Genomic DNA, 13,590 nt, shown 5'->3' with positions numbered 1-13,590 from the left:
GAGTCTTCTTCTATGTCAATGACAATAAATTCGACTAGAAAGGTTAAATTACCTACTTGAACGGGTAGGTTGTCAGCAATTCCAACTGGGTGCTTAATGGTTTGATCAAAGAGTCGAACACTCATTTCAGTTTGACTTAACTCACCTACACCTAATCTCTTATATAATGAAAGAGGCATAACACTCACACTTGCACCTAAATCTACTAATGCATCATACATGACACAATCACTAAGTAGACAAGGAACAATAAATTCACCCGGATCACCCAACTTAGGTGGAAGTTTTGGTGGAACTATTTTCACCGAGTTTATTTTTACGATTTTAGTTACATGTACTTTCTTATTCTTCTTCTTCTTTCCAAAGGTATCACAAACTTTATTACCTATCACTTGCTCATACTCAACTCCTTTTCTTGGAAATGGGATGGGTGGTATGTATGGTGCAACCACTGGCTTTACATACTCGGGTGGTGGTGGTGGTGGTGTAACTTCTTCAGTGTTATTCACATCTAAAACCTTCCCATCTTCTGGTGCTGGTTTTTCAGAATTTGTTGACACCATATTAACATTCTCATTCCGAGGATTTACTTCAGTATTACTCGGTAGCTTTCCTTGTTCCATCTCACTCATTATGCTAGCAAGAATACCTACGTGTTTTTCTAGATTCAAAATGGAAGCTTGTTGAGTTCTAAATGACTGATCAAACCTCTCATTTGTTTGGGTTTGAGTTGCAATAAATTGTGTTTGAGATTCAACTAGCTTTTGTACCATTTCTTCCAGAATTGACTTTTTCTCTTCGGTTTGTTGTGGTGGTTTATACAAGCTAGGTCTTTGTTGATTGAAAGTGTTGTTTTGAGTTAGTTGGTTATTCCGACCTTGTTGGTTATATGAGTTGTTGTTGGGTTCATTTGGATTGTAAAGAATGTTTTGATTTCGATTGAAGTTTGACCTTAGCGGTTGATAATTATTTTGATAATTATTTCCCGGCCTTTGGTTCATGTAGGAAACATTCTCACGCTGTTCCATCGTTTGCTCAATGTGACAATTTTTCGTTAAGTGTGGTCCACTGCATTGCTCACAACTGATTCGTATTGCGTGAATATCTTTAGTCATCTTTTTCATTCGTCTATCGAAAGCATCTATTTTTGCGGAAACGGAATCAAAGTCATGGCTAGAATCGGCTCTAGCCACTTTAGATGAACGAAAAATATCTTTTTCCTGGTGCCACTCACGCGAGTGAGAGGCGTTGTTATCAATACTTTTGTGAGCTTCGGTTGCGGTTTTCTTCATAATGGAACCACCAGCTACTGTGTCGATGTCTTTTCGTGTAGCAACGTGGACACCTTGGTAGAATATTTGTACTATTTGATAAGTGTCTAAACCGTGCTGAGGACATCCTCTCAACAAATTTCCGAATCTTGTCCACGCCTCATATAATGTTTCATTTGACTTTTGCGAGAATGTAACAATTTCTCCTTGAAGTCTCACGGCTTTAGATGCCAGAAAGAATCTTTTAAGAATTTCTCAACTAAAACATCCCATGTATCAATCGCTCCTTCAGGTAACGATTCTAACTAATCTTTGGCTTCTCCCTTTAAAGTCCAGGGAAACAACATGAGATAGATCTGTTCATCCTCAATTTCTCGGATTTTAAATAGAGTACAGATCCTATTAAAAGTTCGAAGATGTTCGTTTGGATCTTCTTTTGGCGTACCACTATATTGGCATTGATTAGTTACCATGTGTAGGATTTGTCCTTTATTTCATAATATGGCGTATTAACGTCTGGTTGAATAATTGCGTGACCTTGGCCCGTGCGTGTGGCTCTCATTCGGTCTTCCATACTTTAAGGTTCCGTTACTTCCATATTTGAATTTGTTGAATCCGAATCACTAGAAAATTCTGATTTAACAGTTTGTGGTTCAGGAGGAATGATTAGTGGTTCAAGATCTTGGAATTGTCCTTGAATATCCTCCGGGTTCTCAATTGTGAAGTTGGATTCAAAAAATGGATTATCAGAAATTTGAATTGGAGTACTTGTTCGATTTGATGATGATTCTAAAGAAAAATTAACGGCGGCAATATTGGCTAGATGTCTTGATCGAGTTACAGGAGGTGAACGTATGAAAGGTGGTGAACGTTTCGCTCGGTGCATTCACTACATAACCTATTAATTATAAAGATAAAAATTATATAAGTTATCAAATTAATAGACTTTTCTGATTTTGCCCACGTTTCGAATAGCTAAAAGATGCAGCAGGTAGCCAGGATCCTTTAAATCGGAAAATCCACAACTCGCCACTAACAAATCCAACTATTACTACGAACCAGAAAATTGGTGTCTATCAATTTAATTGCTTACAAAAAAATTTTGTCGAAATTTAAAAATTCTAAGTCCTAAGAACTAGAGTATAGAAAAAGAAAAAGAAAAAGCGCGTCGAAAAACATCGAAAAAATAAGCGTCGAAACTTAAAAGTCTAAAAACTAAAAATTAAAAATTGTGTCTAAAGGTATTAAAGCTTAAAAGGAATTCTATATCCAAAATCGGCAATAACTTATTAGGCACTAAAATCTAAAAACTGCGTCGCAAAATTCTAAAGCGCCTAAATCTTAATCTAAAGAAAAAGCACTTAAGGGATTTTACGGAAAAGCTTAAAAATCTAGGAATCTGAAATTAACTACGGCAAAATGAAATTTAAAACTAATTAACGAATGATAAAATTACGTACTTAACGATAAAAAATACAAATTATAAAAAGATATAAACTAAAATGATAAAAATAAAATTTTATATAAAAATATTATTTTTATAATATTATTTTATAAAAATATTAATGTATATATTTAATAAAAATTATTAAGCTTAATAAAACTAAATAAATATTAAAACTAAAAATATTAACTAATTTAATAAACTAATCCTAATTAGGTTTTATTAATAATAATAATTTAATTAACCCTAATTGTGTAATTAATGATCCTAGGTATCAGTTGTCAGAGCTTCTCCGCGATCACTGCGGTTTATACCTTCTCAGCTCCAAGATCGCGTAGCTCAATAGGTTCGGGCTGGTACTGGGCTTAAACAGGTTCGACCCATTTCTTTTATATATATATATATATATATATATATATATATATATATATATATATATATATATATATATATATATATATATATATATATATATATATATAAATAAAAGATGGATAATTTTTATAAAATAAAAATATATTTTGAAAACTTAAAATTAAAATACTTATTAATTTATAAATAAAAATCTTAAAAATAAGTATTTATATATATTTTTTAATTTTTTTATATTTTTAACACTTATTACAAAAACAAAATATTTTTACAAAATTAGGAATAACAATTATATATTTTAACAAAAATATAGTTTTAATAAAATATAGCGTTTTTCACCGAGTCCCCGGCAGCAGCGCCAAAAACTTGATGTGCGAGCGGAAGTGTACGAAATATACTATTGTTTTTAATACGAAATACGGTACAATTTACACAAGTTTTAATTATTTATATAGATGGGATATATACTTAAACCTTGCTACAACTCTATAGGCTGTGTACCTAATCGTAAATTAGTGTAGTTTTTAGTAAGTCTGGTTCATTCCACAGGGAGCTAGTGATTACGTACTATATTTTTATACAACTATATTTATACAAAATATATATAATTATATATAGTAATAATAATATATAAAAGGGGGTTTTACCGTTTAATGACCGATTTGTCGATTTTAAATAAAGCGTAAAGATAAATGACTATAATTAAAATGCGTAAAATAAAATGACAATAATTAAAAGTACGATCAGAAATACAATAAAAATATTATGCTTATTTAAACTTCCGTAATCATGATGTTTGACGTTTTGATTTTAATTTATTACTCTGGGTTAATTGTCCTTTGTCCTGGATTTATTTGAAACCTATCTGGATTTTGCCCATAATAGTCCATCGGTCATAATTATAAAATGCTCGTCAAATTAACCTTATACCCGAAGTCAAATATTCCAACTAATTAGGGATTTAGACTGTAACAAGGTTTTAATACTTTGTTAATTACACCAGGTTATCGACTGCGTGTAATCCAAGGTTTTAATACTTTGTTAACAATTACACCAATTACCATTGTATGTAATCCACCCTAGTTTTAATTAGTCCATGATATATTAATTCATCCACTTGGCCAAAATGAATAATAAATTACACAATCCAATTGATTAATTAAATGATTGTAAAAGGTTTCGTATAAACGTCACTAAATAGGACATTCGTAATCATTTAATAATTATTAGATTAACTAATTTGAAGATAGGTTCGACAAACTCCAAAGAGTTGTCATTTAATTAGACAATACCCCCCATCTATTAATAGTCCATAGTCCAATATCCACAAGTATCGGTCTTTTGGCCAAACCCTAATTATGGTCCAATGTTTAATAACCTCGTCTTGATATTTAGTCCAACATCACGATTACTTTGACTTAAATAAGCATAATAATAACTTAGTTACGAGACATTAATTTAAAAAGGAAGAACATAGCTTACAGTAATTATTAATTGAATAGTGTTACACGAACAGAGTTTCGACTTTAAAAACCTTAAACATTTCTTATAATAACCTTATTATTATTAACTTAAAATTAAAATTATAATTATAAAATATAAATATAAATATAAACTAAGAAAGAAAGATAGAAAAGGGGTTCAGGGTGCACAATTCGTCGAGCAGAAGGCTGACTTTTATAGGCAACTTCTGTAATTGGTCTCTCCGTGATTGCTGTAGTTTTGTGTGTTGCGGCTCCGCGATCGCGGAGCTCATGGTTCCAGCTCATTTGTTGATTTAAAACGTGGGCTGCTGAATATTATAATATATAATATATTGTGACGACCCGGAAATTTTCGACCAAAATTTAAACTTAATCTTATTATGATAACATTATTCCGACATGATAAGCAATAATTTTTTGACAAGTTTTAAAACTTTTGAAATGAGTTTCATACAAACAATTGACCAACCATTTGTTCGACGATTCACGAACGTTATAACTTGTATTAAATATATACTTATGTATATATATGGATATATGGATTATATTTAACATGAATATATGATAGGTAAGTATCTCATTAAGTATATTAATAATGGGTTTTATATATAAATTGAGACTACTAACTTAAGGGTTTCGGAAACAATATATATATATATATATATATATATATATATATATATATATATATATATGTAACATTTAATGACGTAATAACCCTTATGTTAAAATGAATATGTATGTATTGTATTAAGAAGTATTAATACATGTTTAAAAGTACTGAATACATATATTAACATACTTATACTCAACAAAGATAGCTATACTCATATTCGCATTCGATTTTCATCAAGAATCCTACTCGTATTTATACGGTATTTATACGTGTATTATACGCAGCTTCTAGAAGTACTTACAATTGGTATACACCAATAGAAATTTTCAATAATGGAATAATATGTCATGCATGACCTAATGGTTTTTAACTTATACTAGATATTTTTCACAAAATGACAAATTACAACTAGTATATAAAGACACCATATTTGATCAAATTTTTACCATTTCATTTTCTAATTTTTACTTCATGTTTACTTACACACACATACTCTCTCTAGTTATAGTATCCCTTTCTTTGTTATTCATCTATTTCTAGAAAGTTCAAGCTTCAATATCAAGGTATTAACCTTGCCTAAATTCTTGTTCAATTCATATGTTTATAGCTATCTATATAAGAATTTATAAACTAGAACATAGTTTAGTTGATTCTAAACTTATTTGAAAAACTAATCTAATCTTTCTAAATTAACTCTAATAACACTTATTTAAATGTATTATGATGTTATATTAAGTTAATATAAGAACTTATAACTTGTACATATGAAGAACACCTTGAAACTTAACATATATCGTTTAATCTCCATTCGGTAAAAAACGGGCTGTTTTGGGTTGGGAATTAAAAACATATCTTAGACTTTTAGTTCGAAGCTAATACTTTGAAAATATGTTAATATATGTGAATAAGACTTACAGTATTTATTTTCATGATTTTAGACAAAGTGGAAGTATTTTATCAAAAATCATATATTGGGTGGATGCCGGAATTTTTCCAAATCTGTCCACTGACACCAAAAGAGGGTAAAGCTCTAAAAATTACTACTTGGACTGAACTTTTCGAATTGTTTTTGAAAAATTAACTTCTTAAGGAATCCATAACAATTTGATTCACTTTAAACGTAGTTGTAATGAATATTTGGCGAGCAAAACAAAATCTACTAAAATTAACGTTGTATGGACGAAATTTATATTGTAAAAACTATATTAACCATATCCTTGCTAACTTTTCCTATATCCTATATATATTTGGACATGTTATCATTAGTATAATAAATATTATAATCTTAGTTAATTCCGAGATTGTATATATATATATAATAATCTTAGTACATTCCATGACAATAAGTATACAATACGTTTTGATAAATCCTAAGACAATAAGTATACAATACGTTTTGATAAATTTTACGACAATACGTATACAATACATCTCTGGGTTTATGCAAAGGCAATACGTATACAATACGTCGTGGGGGTAATTCTAAGATTATATATATACCGATTATTGGACTGTTGGTCATTTCGGACTATTTTGGACTACTAACAAATGACTACTAACATAAAAATGTTAAAAATTAATATATAAGTATTCTATGAACTTGTTTTATTTTATTCACATGTCGTATTATTATCTGAATCATTATTATTGTTATAGGTTCGTGAATCCAAGGACGACGGCCATATTTTTAATAAGCTGAAAACTTATTATTAATATACTTTTACTACCGTGAGTATATAGTCCCATTTTTAAACTCTAAAAATATTTTGGGATGAGAATATATGCATTTTATGTTTTATGCCATGGACACAAGTACTTAAAATATATTCTACGTTGAGTTGTACCACCTTGCATATCTTCCCTAATAGCTTGGTAACTAATATTTACATGATGTAAAAACATGTAAGCGCGAATCCTATTGATAGATCTATCGGGTTTGACAACCCCAACCGGTCTAGTCGCTCTAGTATCGTAAACGGTTGCATAGTACTTCATTTTTACTACACTTGGTACAGTGTAGGGAGATTTCATAATAAAGGGAATATGCTACATTAATGGTTAAGCATGGTTACCGAAGCGCTCAACAACTTATAGAATACTTTTATACACTTGCGAGTGTACATATATTTATAACTATGAAATCTTATGGTCTATATTTATATCGATGCTAAACCTATATATCTCACCAACCTTTGTGTTGACTGTTTAAGCATGTTTATTCTCAGGTCCTTAAGAAAGTCTTCCGTTGTTGCATAATCTGAGCAAGCTGTGCATGGAGTCTCATGCTTTTAATTAAATAAAGTGTTGCATTCAATAAAACCTTTATCATGTATTATATTTGACTGTTATGTCAAGTGTAGTATTTGAAAACCGATGTATTATGGGGATTATTCCTTAAATAATCGCCCAATTGGTTAAAACATGCATTATGTATAATAATGGTGTGTTTTTTTTATGAAACGAATGCAATATTTTCTAAAACGTATCATATGGTGGTCAAATACCTCGCTATGAGACCAATGAATAGCATACTGCGTTTATAGTAATATGGACGGGTCGTTTCATATATATATATATAATTATTTATATATTATATTATATTCTTGTGCATAGTTGACTTGTAATTTTAGCTCCGTTGAGTCGTACGTTGATAGTTGGTTCATGTCTCGGTTCCGAATTTTCGAACGTCTTTTCGCAAGCTTTAATATCTTGTACTTTATGTTTTGCAACTTGTAATTTGCACAAAAAATAATTTTCCTTCACTCCCAAAATCCGCGCAAGTCTCTAATTCACTTTCAGTGGCACTTTTGAGTGCACTATGGCTTTAGTGGCACTTTTCCAGCTTTAGAGGCACTTTTTCCTTAATTCTTTAATCTTCATGCTTCGTCTTCGCATTTATTTATTTAAACGATTACAACTTAAAAATAGAACAATTACAACTAAAACATATTGGAAAGATATTACGACTAAATATATGTTCGTTTGGAGCAATATCAGACCCTAGAGGCGCAGGCCCGAGCCATCAGTATACAGGACCCCCATCTCCACCTCGGCATCACTACACGTAGTATACAGTCATTCCATCTCCTCATAGGGAGCCGAGTACAGGGGCCGCGGGTTTCGTCGAAAACCTGTTCAACACATCATACATGAGCACTCACAGAGATACATCCACCGACGCTCAGGCTTCCGTATGGGAAGGTATGGGTTGGCGTACAGGGCCTATGATTCACACGAGCACCTCATCGCTTACAGGACTGATCGCGCGATCAGATGAGATACAGTTCAGGATATCCTCAGGTATGAATATGGCAGAATTGGCACAACAATTCACAACAGACGAGGAGAAGACTGACGAGGGACAGTCCGCTTCGAGAAACCCGACGAGGCGTGCACCAGTGTATCTTACTCCCTTCCGTACCCACCACCTCAGCCACAACTGTCCTTATTTCTGAACTACTTGGATAATTACCTATGATACTTTATTACTTTATGTTTGTACGCCCGATCTTGGGCATAACTACTTTATGTTTTTGAGTATGTATGATATTTAGAATAAAATTGCATGAATAAAACATCACAAACAAACGACGATCGATACCATACGAGATGGACGCACAGCTTGGGACAAGGACGCGATGAATGAGGATGACGCCAGCACGAGAACTGAAGAAACCATAATTGGCATGCCATCCGACTACACGCCTTGCAACCATAGGGGAGTACTACGTCTTCACTACTCTTTCAAATAGAATATACGCAAACTACTATTACCACTTTAAAAACTAAGTGTGGGATTGGCAACTCCATCAACGAAAATTTTTAATGACAAAACGCCTCTTTTAAACTCTAAAGTGTGGGATACACTGTATCCTTAACATTGAAGACAATGTTATTTTAAAGTATGGGATTGTAAATGTTACACATAATGATTATTGTAAAACCCTCAAGTGTTGGTAAAACTAAATTTTTCACAAAAATTTAAAACTTTCCGGACTATAAGCACTAAGGATTATAAAATTCTATAAAAGATCAAAAAGTTTTTGCTACAAAATAGACCAAAGGGTAAAACGAGGTTAAAAACTTTTTGCGAAAATAAAACCAAATTTTCCAAAAGAGCATTGCATAACAAAAGGCGCGGTTCGACCCATTATAATTGTTGTGAGGCACCCCCTGTAGTGACCCGAACTTTTCCATGTTTATATATATATTAAATGAAATTGTTATTTACATGATTAAGTGTTTCCAACATGTTAAGCAATCAAACTTGTTAAGACTTGATTAATTGAAATAGGTTTCATATAGACAATTGACCACCCAAGTTGGCCGGTGATTCACGAACGTTAAAACTTGTAAAAACTATACGATGACATATATATGGTTATATATATAGTTAACATGATTTTATTATAAGTATGTATCTTATTAGGTATTTTAACAATGAGTTATATACATAAAAATGAGACTATTAATTTAAGAAACTCGAAAACGATATATATAACGATTATCGTTATAACAACGTCTTACTAGGTACATATGAATCATATTAAGATATTGATACACTTGGTTAATTATGTTAAATGATAAGTAAATATATTATTAAGTGTATTAACAATGAAATACATATGTAAAAATAAGACTACTAACTTAATGATTTCGAAACGAGACATATATGTAACGATTATCGTTGTAACGACATTTAACTGTATATACATCATACTAAGATATATTATATATCATAATATCATGATAATATAACAATTTAACATCTCATTTGTTATAATAAACAATGGGTTAACAACATTCAACAAGATCGTTAACCTAAAGGTTTCAAAACAACATTTACATGTAACGACTAACGATGACTTAACGACTCAGTTAAAATGTATATACATGTAGTGTTTTAATATGTATTCATACACTTTTGAAAGACTTCAAGACACTTATCAAAATACTTCTACTAAACAAAAATACTTACAATTACATCCTCGTTCAGTTTCATCAACAATTCTACTCGTATGCACCCGTATTCGTACTCGTACAATACACAGCTTTTAGATGTATGTACTATTAGTATATACACTCCAATGATCAGCTCTTAGTAGCCCATGTGAGTCACCTAACACATGTGGGAACCATCATTTGGAAACTAGCATGAAATATCTCATAAAATTACAAAAATATGAGTAATCATTCATGACTTATTTACATGAAAACAAAATTACATATCCTTTATATCTAATCCATACACCAACGACCAAAAACACCTACAAATACTTTCATTCTTCAATTTTCTTCATCTAATTGATCTCTCTCAAGTTCTATCTTCAAGTTCTAAGTGTTCTTCATAAATTCCAAAAGTTCTAGTTTCATAAAATCAAGAATACTTCCAAGATTGCAAGTTTACTTCCAAGTTTTCTAAATCCATTCCAAGTAATCATCCAAGATCAAGAAACCTTTGTTACTTACAGTATGTTATCTTTCTAATACAAGGTAATAATCATATTCAAACTTTAATTCAATTTCTATAACTATAACAATCTTATTTCGAGTGGAAATCTTACTTGAAATTGTTTTCGTGTCATGATTCTGCTTCAAGAACTTTCAAGCCATCCAAGGATCCTTTGAAGCTAGATCCATTTTTCTCATTTCCAGTAGGTTTATCCAAGGAACTTGAGGTAGTAATGATGTTCATAACATCATTCGATTCATACATATAAAGCTATCTTATTCGAAGGTTTAAACTTGTAATCACTAGAACATAGTTTAGTTAATTCTAAACTTGTTCGCAAATAAAAGTTAATCCTTCTAAATTGACTTTTAAAATCAACTAAACACATGTTCTATATCTATATGATATGCTAACTTAATGATTTAAAACCTGGAAACACGAAAAACACCGTAAAATCGGATTTACGCCGTCGTAGTAACACCGCGGGCTGTTTTGGGTTAGTTAATTAAAAACTATGATAAACTTTGATTTAAAAGTTGTTATTCTGGGAAAATAATTTTTATTATGAACATGAAACTATATCCAAAAATTATGGTTAAACTCAAAGTGGAAGTATGTTTTCTAAAATGGTCATCTAGACGTCGTTCTTTCGACTGAAATGACTACCTTTACAAAAACGACTTGTAACTTATTTTTCTGACTATAAACCTATACTTTTTCTGTTTAGATTCATAAAATAGAGTTCAATATGAAACCATAGCAATTTGATTCACTCAAAACGGATTTAAAATGAAGAAGTTATGGGTAAAACAAGATTGGATAATTTTTCTCATTTTAGCTACGTGAAAATTTGTAACAAATCTATTCTAACCATAACTTAATCAACTTGTATTGTATATTATGTAATCTTGAGATACCATAGACACGTATACAATATTTCGACCTATCATGTCGACACATCTATATATATTTCGGAACAACCATAGACACTCTATATGTGAATGTTGGAGTTAGCTATACAGGGTTGAGGTTGATTTCAAAATATATATAGTTTGAGTTGTGATCAATACTGAGATACGTATACACTGGGTCGTGGATTGATTCAAGATAATATTTATCGATTTATTTCTGTACATCTAACTGTGGACAACTAGTTGTAGGTTACTAACGAGGACAGCTGACTTAATAAACTTAAAACATCAAAATATATTAAAAGTGTTGTAAATATATTTTGAACATACTTTGATATATATGTATATATTGTTATAGGTTCGTGAATCAACCAGCGGCCAAGTCTTACTTCCCGACGAAGTAAAAATCTGTGAAAGTGAGTTATAGTCCCACTTTTAAAATCTAATATTTTGGGATGAGAATACATGCAGGTTTTATAAATGATTTACAAAATAGACACAAGTACGTGAAACTACATTCTATGGTTGAATTATCGAAATCGAATATGCCCCTTTTTATTAAGTCTGGTAATCTAAGAATTAGGGAATAGACACCCTAATTGACGCGAATCCTAAAGATAGATCTATTGGGCCTAACAAACCCCATCCAAAGTACCGGATGCTTTAGTACTTCGAAATTTATATCATATCCGAAGGGTGTCCCGGAATGATGGGGATATTCTTATATATGCATCTTGTTAATGTCGGTTACCAGGTGTTCACCATATGAATGATTTTTATCTCTATGTATGGGATGTATATTGAAATATGAAATCTTGTGGTCTATTGTTACGATTTGATATATATAGGTTAAACCTATAACTCACCAACATTTTTGTTGACGTTTAAAGCATGTTTATTCTCAGGTGAATATTAAGAGCTTCCGCTGTTGCATACTAAAATAAGGACAAGATTTGGAGTCCATGTTTGTATGATATTATGTAAAAACTGCATTCAAGAAACATATGTCGATGTAATATATTTCTATTTTAAACCATTATGTAATGGTCGTGTGTAAACAGTATATTTTAGATTATCATTATTTGATAATCTACGTAATGCTTTTGAAACCTTTATTGATAAAATAAAGGTTATGGTTGTTTTTAAAATGAATGCAGTCTTTGAAAAACGTCTCATATAGAGGTCAAAACCTCGCAACGAAATCAATTAATATGGAACGTTTATAATCAATATGAACGGGACATTTCAGTTGGTATCAGAGCGTTGGTCTTAGAGAACCAGAAAATTTACATTAGTGTGTCTTATCGAGTTTGTTAGGATGCATTAGTGAGTCTGGACTTCGACCGTGTTTTCTTTAAAAATGATTGCTTAATATTTTTATTGGAAACTATATATTATTAACATGTATATATTATGTAATATATTAATCTCTTAACATGTTTGATATTGTGTGATAGATGTCTACCTCTAGCACAAATCCCATTGACTCACCTAATAATAACGAAGAGTCGAATATATATTGGACTGATTCACAAGTTCCCGAAGAAGAACCGGAAGAAGAATCAGAACCGGAAGAAGAATCAGAACCGGAAGAGGAGGAACCGGAGGAGGAAATAGAACCGGTGGGGGAAATAATAAAACGGTTAAGTAAAAGAAAATCCTCAACCAACCGACCAAGGTTAATTATGGTCAATGGTGTTTCCGCCAAGGAAGCAAAATATTGGGAGGATTACCAATTCTCCGATGAATCGAATTCCTACGAGAATTCCGATGATGTTATAGAAATTAGCCCAACTGAATTTAAAAAGGCAAAAGAAAATAATAAGGGAAAGGGCATAAAAATAGAGAAATCTAATTCCAACCCCGATGAACTTTATATGTATCGTCAACCCCCGAAGCCCTTAAGTTGTAACAATGACCCGGGAACCTCTAAACCACCAGGTTTTTCTAAACCGTTGTGGAAAACGACAGCTCGTAGGGGAACATCATATATCCCTAGAAACTTGGCAAAACGAACCAAAACTGAAGAAGAAGAAGAAA

At 31.4% G+C, this 13,590-nt stretch overlaps 1 non-coding gene across 1 annotated transcript; it reads left to right on the top strand.

Moving 5' to 3' along the window:
• Positions 1-1,380: 1,380 nt before the first annotated feature.
• On the top strand, positions 1,381-1,487 carry LOC139873935 (small nucleolar RNA R71). Its single transcript, XR_011767645.1, has one exon. It is a non-coding gene; the product is annotated as a small nucleolar RNA R71 (small nucleolar RNA).
• The last annotated feature ends 12,103 nt before the right edge of the window (positions 1,488-13,590 follow it).

Source organism: Rutidosis leptorrhynchoides, chromosome 10, assembly GCF_046630445.1.
Source record: "Rutidosis leptorrhynchoides isolate AG116_Rl617_1_P2 chromosome 10, CSIRO_AGI_Rlap_v1, whole genome shotgun sequence".
In the NCBI taxonomy this organism is placed as follows: Eukaryota; Viridiplantae; Streptophyta; class Magnoliopsida; order Asterales; family Asteraceae; genus Rutidosis; species Rutidosis leptorrhynchoides.
Note: the sequence above shows the minus strand (reverse complement) of the source record. Positions and strands in the feature narration are given on the sequence as shown.